The 11,942-nt window shown below is 37.0% G+C and overlaps 1 protein-coding gene and 1 long non-coding RNA gene across 3 annotated transcripts in view; one reads left to right on the top strand and one right to left on the bottom strand.

Moving 5' to 3' along the window:
• Positions 1-5,003, bottom strand: part of atf7ip (activating transcription factor 7 interacting protein) — a 28,293-nt gene extending 23,290 nt beyond the window's left edge. Inside the window, exon 1 of one of the 2 annotated variants that reach the window (XM_067497286.1) lies at positions 4,401-5,003. The gene's annotated coding sequence lies outside the window, so the exon portion shown is untranslated. Of the gene's footprint in view, positions 1-4,390 lie in introns of both variants that reach the window. The other variant, XM_067497287.1, reaches the window with a different exon arrangement.
• LOC137123497 (uncharacterized) lies at positions 4,738-8,191 on the top strand. Its single transcript, XR_010913854.1, has 2 exons — positions 4,738-4,863; positions 4,937-8,191. It is a non-coding gene; the product is annotated as an uncharacterized lncRNA (long non-coding RNA).
• Positions 8,192-11,942: the final 3,751 nt, after the last annotated feature.

Here is an 11,942-nt window from a genome sequence, read left to right on the forward strand (position 1 = left end):
CCAACAAAAATTTCCATTGATGTTCTATGAGATTTGAGTCTGGGTTTTAGATGGGCCATTCAAAGAAGGCAGTGACTTGTCCTGAAGTCACTTGTATATCTGAATGCCTCAGGTCATTGTAATGAAATGCAAACTATTGCAGAATGCATTGTAGAGCATGAAGTCTTCGAGTAGGCCTACATATTCATACTCGGTTGCTCTTCTTTATGACAGAGTGGCTAGATGAACACTATCATAAAGTTCTCATTGATGAAGTTCTGTTAAGATGGTCATCCTAATGCCATCTTTGCTCAACCTGACCAAGGCCCATCTTGCTCAATAACTGTAGAAGGAATCCTTGTGTTTCCAACCTTTTACTGAAGCTGTTGTGCTCCTGTGAACACAAAACTTTTTACATGGCGTAACACAGTTCTCCTGATCTATGCCTCTCTACAATATTATAGTGCATATCTACATAAAGTTACCAAAAAACAACCATGAACGACAAGGCTTGGTTTGGTTCTGACATGTAATCAAGGGGCTGTCTTTGCACTACTCTACTCAGTTCATTTTGCTACAGTTAGACTTGACAAGTTCTAGAAGCAATAAAAAAAAAAAAAGTAAATAAAACAGAATGTACATATCAAACACTAGGTCTAAATACATTTGTAAATGACATATTAGATTTTTTTTAACCATTAATGCTTTTAAAATTAATGTGCCTTATTGTTGGAGGGCCGGCAGTGGCTCAGTTGGTAGAGTGCCTGTCTACCGACCATAGGGTCGGAGCTTCCCGACCACATGTCAAAGTGTCTCTGTCAAGACCCTAAACCCCAAACAGTCCATCCCCATCCCAGCCATGCAGCACCGATCCCATGCCCGATAGAAATTGGGGTTGGTTGTGCTGGGACGGGCATCAGGCATTAAAAATCAAAAGGCGGACAAATGATCTGTTGCAGCAACCCTGAACTCACAGGATAAGCCGAAATGACCAAAAAAAGTGCCTTATTATTTCATTAGACCTAGACTTTACATCTCCTAGTACTTTTAATATTAGCACATTGTGCATGGTAAAATATTGATACAAAGGAAACATTTACTGTTCCAAGCATGTCAATATCCATTTTGTGAGTGAGTTTGTGTATATGGAAAAGTCACCCCTCTCTCTTCTTATGGTGAATCTACTAATACATTTTGTAATCATTTTTATAATATATTGCATAACGAAATCTGCTGCTTATTTTATTTAAACTGACAGTGCACATATAATGAATTGTGGTTCCATCATTTCGGCACTTATTCAGGGATACAAGTAATGTAAAATTGCAATCACATTTGATTGAAAAGGTACACGTCTGAAAAAGTCTATTTGGTGATAAATAGGGCAATATTGTGCAGAAGGGGATTGTTTTAGCAAAAAAAACTATAATAATTCAAGACTACACCGAGTTACACTGAAAAATAATGCACTAGGTAGGAGGATACATACTGTAGGTCCTGTGGGTACATACACTCAGTTTGACGTTGATTAGGTACACTAAGCTAAAAGTAATGGAGTCAGGCAATAAATCTGATCTTTGCTGTAATGTTCCATTTTTATCAAAACTGTTTTAGAGAGATGTTGAATTGACTGAGCATTTTGAAAGAGGATTTCTGTTATACTGACCAATTTTTATATTTTTCTGTCCACTGCATTTAAATCAGTGACTATCAGCATGGCAACATCTAATGATGAATAACAAACACAGGGCTTTCTGAGACTTATCAATTCCTTATCGCTCTTATTTTAAGTCTGAAGAAAACAAAACCGGCTGTAACTGGTTGAAACCGGTTCTTATGGATTTGGAAGGTCTAATAAACCTGGTGAACAAAAGAAAGGGAAAATTTAAGAATAGGCTTTTTCATGATCAAAATCAACATCAAATGTTGCAATCACTCCTACACTGATTTCTATCAGCAGTGTCAGCAAAAATTAAATGAAGCTGAACTTTACAATTAACATTAGAAGAGAGCCACAAGTTGCAGGTTTCTTTAATTAAAAGAAAATCTGCATGTATATTTAGCTCTAATAGATTTAGTAAAGAATTAGGGATGGAGTGTAATCAATATTTGCTTTGTTAGAGAGGCATTTTTTTCATCATTAAAGGGCACAGCTAAATATGTATGAAAGTTCCATATAACAAACACCTTGGAATTCATAAATACATTATAGAATTAGTATAAATACCTATAGAGTCCATAAAGTATGTAGTTTGTTACATGTGCTGAAAACATGAATGAATGCTTGAGCAGTTTTTTAACATGACACGCTAACAAATTTCCATGTGTGGGTACATACTGTAGCTCTCCTATAAAATGTCTAGTTGCTAAACTATAGACTGATTAATTATAATTATTTTAAAAAATGGGGCTATAGGACATCTGGCAAGATAAATATATGCTCCTTAACATCACCAATGAGATAATGTGACAAAGCTGTAGTTCAGCTAAAATTAAAATGATTGTATTATCCTATTTACTAATGCTTAAAATAAGGAACATTTTTTATTGATATGGAATTTAATTATATGGTTGGATTAACAGTGACATGTGTTACTGATAATATACAGGCAATATTAGTGTTTCAATTGAACTGTGGTGGGTCAGGGACTTTTGGAGACCAGATCGAACCTGTTTTCCCTCAGTCTACAAGTGTTCTCCTTACAGTTTAGTGCCAGTATGAATGCAGCTAGCACTATACTGCTGTACAAGCAACAGACAATTTTCATCCGTTTTATTGGTTGAGAGGTTACACTTATGTATGCACTCAGTAAAGTAAAAAATAACAACTACATGAAAGTGTCTAAAAAATGTGGGTGGAGCCTTTCCAGGCTGTTTCCTCTTCTGCAGAAAAAAGACGACTTTGGTATGAATTACAAGTGCACTTTGTAAGCACTGCCACTGGGTGAAGAGGGGGATGTGAAACAAGAAACAAAATGTACCAAAATGGTAAAGCAAAATTGAAACTGCCGACTTACACAAATATAATAAGAATGATGAAACTGTTCAATTCTGCTAATTGCCAAATCCTTAAACTGTGGCTTGCTTATCCCTTTCAGGTTCATGCAGCAACAAAAAATGGTCATTTATCTGTACTTCACTTAACCTAAATCAAAATTATGCACTTTTAGAAACCCACAACACAAGGCAAACACAAAAACTGCTCAACTCTTGTAATGCAGTTGACATTAAGCCACACCCACATCCTAGGACAGTGTGGCGCATGGAAAATTACTGGACTGTACCACTTTAGACCAAGAGGGGTTTTTTTTAGTGCACATTGAAAATGCTGCAGTTCCCTCTTCACTTTGGCCAGTTTTTTTTCCTGTCCCATTAAGGCCTCAGGTTAATGTTTATTTTTAATTTGGAGGTAATCTATAAGAATCTGCATTCCATATAGACACATTTGAAGTAAGCCAAAAAGTCATTAATAAAGCGCTACCAAAGGTGATCATTAAATCAATTTATTATTTTTCTACTTTTTATATTACATCAGGGTTACCAACTCCAAATAAATTTTGTCTTCATCTTCCTCCTAAAGGACTCCTCTCCAGCACCAACACAATATAGGATCGTCATGGGCTTCGTGGAGTTGAACCGCTAAGACTTACGCTAGATACAAGTCCAGCCAAGTTGCGTGCATTTTTTTTGTTGTTGTTGTTGCTAAATGGGAAAGTCATTTAACATGAAAACACATTTGACTGCTTGCAGACTATAGGCAGCATGAGTGTTGTAAGGTGTAAGGTGGTGTAATCTCATACTTAAGTCAATATAGAACTGGGCCAGTCTATTCTTTTTAGTCAGATGGCTTATTTGGTTTCGTCAACAAAGCTAACACTGGTTAGCAACAAAGAGAGTGTCGCACAGCTTTGTGTAAAAGAAAAATCACTTTTCACATAGAAACAAATAAATGCAAAAACTGAGTAAAAAGTAGAAATCTTTTATATACATCGGGTGTAGTAGCAATTAAATTCATACCTAATAAACAATTTAATTAAATTAGGCAAAACAACTATCACAACCGCTAAATTTGCAAGGCAAAATTGTGATTACGAAGGTGCTTATTAATGCTTTATTACAGGTAAAGCAAAAAGCATAAGTATATTTTTCATTATAAATACATATTCAATATGTTAATCATAAAGCTACTCAAAAATGCTAGGTACCCTAACATAGCTGTCAACAGCCGCTAATATTTCAGCCTATAGGGCTAACTGTTAAATGTGCCACTCGCATATAAAAATAAAACAGTAAAAAATGTTTTTAAGCTAGGATCAAATGTTTATATCTATGAGCTCAAGTCCCAAAAAGTCTCTTGCCTATTTGATTTTAGTAAAACTGTCAATAAGAGCTAGCATGCTAGCTGCAGTACCTCCACTCACCGACTCTACGCGTAGCCAAGCAATGTTCCCGCGATTTCCAGTCTCCGTCAGTCACCAACTGTCTCCTCCTCCTTTCTGCAGCTGCCGCTCCGTTCCGGACTGTGTGCACCGTGCAATCGTCGCGGTAAGGACGTGGCTTCACAGGGGCATGAAGTCCACCGGTTTCAAGATTCACTGGGAAAACTAGTGAGCTGAGCTACAACAGAGACTGTGCAGCTGTGGTGTGGACTCAAGCAACTGCACTTTCCCGTCTTTCGCTCACAGACAGACTCCTCCTCTTTTCTTGTACACACCAAAAAAAAAAAAAAAAGAAACACCCACCATTACCGTCGGTGGTGGCGGGGGCTGGTCGACAGACGCCAGGCGGTCGCGGTCTGAACGTTAGTTAGTTTTCCTCTGTCTATATTTTTTTTCAGTCTCTTGACTAGTGGCGGTGCTGCAGTCGGTAGCTAAAGCTGTCAAGGTAGGTATGCACCGCAACAGGGCGTGTTGGATCGGTTTGTATAAAAGATTAAGACAAGTGTGTTTCTGAGCAGCACCTCCGCGTGGAGTAATCGAACTGCAGTGTGGTGGAAACACAGAGCCGACGGTTGGAAGCAGGGGAACAACAGGGAGCAGTACATTAACATGGAAAGGGAGGGGGTGTGATTTGTCCACGACAGACAAAAACCCGGTCTCTCAAGAGGGAGGGACCATAACGCTGGTGGAGGAGGAGTCTGTGCAACAACGGCGCGAGAATGTGTCTGTAACCCAAACTACAGACATAGGTGGCATTGTAGTTGTGTAGATTGCCCATCATAGGGATGTAGGTGTTTGAGGTCTCTTGTTTGTCTGCAGGTTCTTAACCTTTCAGTGAGCATGATTTGGTTTCATGATTATATAATGATAAAAACGAGGCCAGGTTACGGTTAAAGGGACAATACTAATAGTGGGGACCTAGAATGGTGATACTTAACCTTACTTAACCTGGGTTAAAATTTTTTTTTTTTTTTTTTAAGTATTCTCACAAGACAAAACCAACATTAACAAATCCTTTTACTCTCAAATCCATTACACTGAACATGAACAGTTTGGTCTGTAGTTTTTAAGCTGTCTTCTGACATTACACAGCATTATACAGGTCAGCCATTTTGTTGAATCACTTTTGTAAGAAGGTGGTAGTTCCCAAGGAGGCCAGTAGAGGGACAGTTATGACGTCCAAATCCCAAGCGTCAAAATGTTTTTTGCTGTTCACAAAGATTAGCCTGAAAGTTGTCAACTACTTAATCTCTATCACGGCTGGTCCCATTGCAGCTTGTATGTTCATTCAGCACAATCTGTGTATTCAAGAGTGGGAGTCAGTAGGTCTGGTCTCCCTAACCCTCTCTTTATCTCTTCTTTACTTATACACATCAGGCAAGGTCTGCAGTACTAGTGTAATAGAAGAAATTCTTGGGCATTTCCTTTTTTGTTTGCCTAATGTGAGAACGAATTCAGCTGGGTTACACTGTAAATGTAGTTTTTTCCTATGGAATCAGTGGCATGTACATTTTTCAATTTGACAGAGCTCTAAAGTAGATCATAGGCTCCACTAGCCAGTACATAAAGATTTTATATGAAACTGAAGCTGAAATTATTACTTTATATTGCTTTATATATTACGTAAAGAGACAGTAAAAATGAAATTAAAAAGCTCAAATGCAGCGTTATTATTATGTTATTATTATGCCAAAGAAGCACTGTACAAAATAGCCACTCCAAAGTTACCAATGTCCTGCAGGGAGAACCTACAGAATCCAGCATTGTATTTCTAAAGAACAAACGGAACAATTTTGCAAGGTCGAACGTGAATAGCGAGGGACGTTCCATTGTGAGACAACTTGAAACAGGTCTTTCTAGATGGAATAAACCATTGATGTGACAGTGTTGTACAACATAGTGAAATTTGAGGAAGGTAACATGTTACACTGGTGACCTCCAGGGTTTACCCCTCACCCTGTTAGAGCTGGGATAGGGTCCAACCCCCCTGTGACCCTAAACAGGATAAATGGTTACATATAATGGATGGATGGAACATGTTTATCCAGTGTAATCTGGAAAGTAACTGATCACCTATGTGCATGGGAGGTAGTAGCCATTTAAGCATATAAAAATTGTGATTTGGAAAAATAAATCAAGCTAGGCTGCCATTTTGATCCCACTGTGTAAATAATAGGTGATTGGAGTTGAGTTATGTCCGATTTAAAAACATGGAACTGGCAGTGTGAATAGTTTTCTTGTGGAAGAAGGCAGAACTAAAGAAGTAACAGAAACAAAAAAATTGTCATGCAGAACAGCCAGCAGATCTAACAATCTAACAGACAATCTTTAATTTGAATTCAACATGATGAATCCGCCACAAGGCTACGGATAAGGGCAGTCTAGTACCAGCAGAAAGATTCACCCCACAAAAACTACCTTGGATGATCAACCACAAACACTCAACATAAGCCCAGTAGCGGAGGGTGTTGCCATGATGCGTTAATGCCTTTGGACGCTCAGAAACAATAACGTATTTCAATAACGTAACAATAAGTGACAATAACTTCATAGTTCTTCACCAGGACACCTAAGGGCACAATAGTGCAAATAAACAAAATCGACAATAATTTGGACAATGACTGCATGTTTGGATGAGAGTGACAGCTAAGGCCAGCTTAGCCACAGAATAGCACAGCAACAAGAGCTCCACAGCATAGCTTTAAAATAGCTGATAAGTAAGAATTGAGGACAGTTGAATCCAAAATAGCAGTAGCATTAGCCTTGTCTGTTAAAATGCTCTTAACTGTAAGCAGACACCCTACGTTCATATAACAGAAACCTCCTCATTAAAACCAGAAACTATGTTGAAATGTTTTTGAATGTTTGTTTTGTAGCAGATGTATACACTTAGTCACTTTAGTTCTTAGCTTTTTTTAAAAGCAGTATTTTATAGTAAAGCCCATACTCTTGTGCAGTCTAAGGAATTAAGACTAAGATTGCTAAAACACAGAGTTTCCTCTGTAATTGTTCAAAAGCAAAAGAAAATTTAAATATGAAATGGAGACAGAAAAAGCTGGTTCGTGGAAATCTGTTTTGTGTCAACATCAAGAATGTTGTTATTCTTTATTTTTAGTGTTAATATGATATTTCTTTTGGATTTAGTGTTCAGAAGGACTTGACTAAATCTGGTTTCTGACTTCTGTTGGTCTAGGCCCTTTTTGGTTTCTGTCATGTCTTAAAACGTGCTTTAATTATTTTCTGAACTTAACTTGTTTTGTGCATGAACAATATAAAAAACAAAATTGGTTAGAGTAGCTGCAGCTAGAAGTAATCCACGGTTTACTATAAGAATGTAACCATTTTATTAGCAGCCCTTACGGCATCTGTCATTTTCTTTCAAAATTTGGGAACAGTGCTGAAATGAAACTATAGAGATATGTCTAGTCTAGTGACCTCTACAGGCAATAATTGGTATTTAAAATTGAATGTTGTATGAGTCTAGACTCCTGAGTTTACCAAAACATCGAAAAATAAGGTATGTTTAAAAATGATATAAATGCTTCTTAAGAGAGAGATCTCTGGGACAAGAAAAAACTGGGAAGAAAAAGTACTGGGACTAAAATGAGTGATCATGAGGCCTGGGAGCGGTATTCTAGGAAAAGCACCCAGGGATTAAAACAATTCAAGGATGTTCAAACGTTTGAACTTTTACAGTACTTAACATGTTCATTTGTGAACTTATTTGATAAATGTATCCTCTGGGGTGAATAAATTTACTTATACATTTTAAAGTAATTGTTTCATTGAAATGATGCTTGTGGATGTTGTCACTGGTGATAAAATGGGAGCGTTGTGGCAGGAATGGCATAAGAACTGATGCTTAAATCAATGTGTGGAACACGTTCCACGGTGGCGACCCCTGAAGGGACAAGACGAAAGCTGTTGAGGACATCCATGTGAACCAAAAAGGTTCTATTAAGACAGGAATAATTAGAAGAAAAGGTTTTTAAATAATATTATGATACCAATTTTAAATGCTGGAATAATAACTTTTGTTTCTATGTAAATAATCCTGACGGAATCTGAAAAAAGAATCATGGACTATTGTGAGGTTGTTTGTTATAGTACCACCATCTGACCAATGAGTGTAACCGTCGGGTGGAGTTTAAACCTTGTGCATCATAGCAGGTGAAGCACTTTCCGGGGAACTAAAAAAACAAAGAAGATCACTATAAAAAGGGACTATATATAAATGGACATCACTAATTCCTTTCCAGTTGCTTGTTTTTTGTTTTATAGTAAACAACTGCAATTGGCCTAGTCCCATTTTCCCATCTGTCTGTGTTGGGTACAGCACATATCTTGAATGTAAGGTTTAGTTTCCTCAAATAAGATGATTATATTAAATGATGCAAAAATATGATTGAATAGAATATGATGCATTATTTTTAGGATAGAACCTAGTTATTCTGATCACAAAATTATACTTCCACATCATACATGCAAATTGCTTTTGAACATTTTCAACATAGGCAGTTTTTCTTATTGTAATTCATGATAAAACAACAAAAGGGGGGCCTGGTGGCTTAGTGGTAGGGCATTGGGTTGGGATGCAGAACGGCAGTGGGGATGAATCCTATCACCACCAGGCATAGCCCTGCCCCGCTACCAAGTGCCACCCTAGTGCAGGTTCCAAGCCCAGATAAAATTGGAGGATTGGGGCAGGAAGGGTATCCGATGCAAAAACGTATGCCAAATCACCCTGCGAAATACCTTCCTCTGTAGTGACCCATGAAGGCAGAAGCTGAAAGCCATTTCAAAACCACAGGGTGGAAGGCATTCTGCAGGCTGGATTTGAGTTTTTGGACACTGGGATGATGGTGGCAGATTAAGATGTCTAAAAAAATCATACTTAAGTCATTCAAGATGTCACATCCACTGTGGATAGCAGAAGTATCTGATCACTGGACTATTTTGAAAGCATCTGTTCCTGTTTCCTTGTTGTCAGGCTTGGTCTAAAAACCATGTGACAAGCACTTTGTATCCATAAAATGGCTACAGATTTTCTACCCATACGGTTTCTTTGCCTCCTTAATGCCTCTAGCCAGGTTTCTCCTAGCAAGACTTTATGGTGTTGCATCACCTAAAAATGAAATGCAGCCTTTCAGGCTCTCAGCAGTTATCTCATATGTCCAGTCAGCGAGGGTTTTTAAATGGTACACTGCTTGATAGTTTTGACAACAGTCAACAGTGTAAGTATATTATTTACAATGACTAGCATGTGGGCTAGCCATGACCTTAATGTATGGCCAATGTATACTGCAAAAGAACAGCAGGGACATCTAACTAAAGTCCTGTTTGTGACAATGCTGTACTTTTAGCTCTTAATAAAATAAATCTAACTAAACAAAAATTTGATCTTAGAGATTCTCTTCAGGCATTGATTTGTGCCCTTATTGCTAATCCAGCTTTTACAACTAAAACAAAGCATTTTCAGATTCCAAAACCCTCCCTATTCTTATCTTTGGTTTAGGTACACACAATATTGCAATGCATCAAATGTGAATTGTATTACTGTACATTATAAGCTTCATTGTCAGACATAAGACAAAACCACTGCATAATTCCTTATATATGTAAAAGGACAAGTGTCAGGCATCTGATAACAAACCTCAGGCATCAATCCTCTAAGTGGCAGGTCTCACAAATCAGACAAAACTAGCAAACAAAATCTAAGTAAATTATATGTGACATAACAACCTCAGGAATCATCAAGTAAGTATTTGTGACTTCTGTACTTTATGGGATATTGTCTTCCACTAGAAAATATGTTATTTTCAGTTCAGAAAATAAAAGAAAAATGTAGAAATATAAACTACAATGTTGAACATCGTGTATTGATAACGGTTTCTTTTTCTAATTTCTTGTGAATAACCACAAAATTTTGGTTGAATGCTTATTAGTATTTTTACAGCTATTGAAACACTACAGCTAAAAAAGTCACTTTATATACAGTATGTATATTTATACATTATATATATTAACCTGATATTTGTCATTGCATGTAACTTTCGTGTCCCTGTTGTTCTATCCACTCAATTTTTTTTTATCAGTGAGCTAAATGAAAAATCCTTCAAAGTGATTATACAGTTGAATCAACATCTCTCTTAACAGTTTACCTAAACTGTACATTATGAAGGTGGGATTTATTGCAGGTCTGATGTACTAAATTGCAATAGATTTAGCTAGGTGTACCTATAAACCGGGAACTGGGTGTATTAAAGATATTCTATGTAACAAGCCAAAAACAAATTACTCATACTACTCCTATAAATAGCAATTAATAATGTGTCACATAATGTACCCAGAGGTTATTTTGAGACTTGTATAGGACCAAGAATGGAGCCCTGTGGCACACCACAAGAAAAACCACTAGTTGTACAAAGATAAAAAAAAATAAATAAAAATTTCACACAGGTCGAAAGCCCACTGTTCATACTGCTTTGCCATAATAAAGTGAATGTAAAATGAACCGTGGTAAAAGCAGTCTCACGGTTAGATAGAATAGTCACTTACTTTGCTCACAAAAACACGTATTACCATTTCCTAGCATAGAGTAGAAAGAGTTCCATCCTTAAATATGTAAAATTAAGTGTCTTTAATAAAGACACCAAATGAGTTAAAAATCGGACTTAAATTACTGAGGAAAGAAAAGCAATAGGTTTAGTAAAACACCTTTTAGAAGACCTCAAAATGAAATTGCTAAACCTTTATAAAGGCAGAGAGGGATAGAAACATATTTTAAAGGGATTAGAGATACTAGTATAAACTGTGAAGACCATAATGAAGGAATGGAAGAAATGTGGACACAATAAGATTAGTAAAAGTAAGTTAAAGGAGCTCTAAGAAACTTGATCTAAAGCTATGTAAGACCTAAGAATGTCCTAAGAGGGAACAGGAATAAGTTTCGGTCTGGATTGTTTGGGAGAGAAGGCAGCATGAAATCATTGTTTACTTCTGGACATAAGGCAGCACACTTTGATAATCATAAGGAGCATGTGAATAAACCAAATGAGTTTTGGAAAAAAATTATATGGTCTGATAAGATCAAAGTTGAATTATTTGGTCATAATTTGAACAGTTATGGGATGAGGAAAAAATAACTGCCTATGAGGAGAAGAACACCATCCCACAGTAAAACATGAAGGAGCATCTGTGATGTACTGTATGTCTGGATCAGGCACTGGAGCTCTGCATAAAGTGGAAGTAATAATGAGTCAGTCAACAGATAGACCTCCTGGTAGACTTGGAACTATTATAACATGAAGGACGGGCAAACTTAGACCTTAAAGGATGGTGTTTAAAGTGTACCCAGTGAGGTTGGAGGAAATTGTAAGGGTGGTGGACATACAAAGTATGAGAACATTTTGTGAAGGAGGAAGCACACTTTTGCACTGATATAATTATTATTAATTTACTATAACTTTCTTTTTATACACTGCTTGACCGTATTTGTTACTTCTGATGGACATTTGTACTAGC

Source organism: Channa argus, chromosome 3 (genome assembly GCF_033026475.1).
Source record: "Channa argus isolate prfri chromosome 3, Channa argus male v1.0, whole genome shotgun sequence".
Lineage (NCBI taxonomy): Eukaryota > Metazoa > Chordata > Actinopteri > Anabantiformes > Channidae > Channa > Channa argus.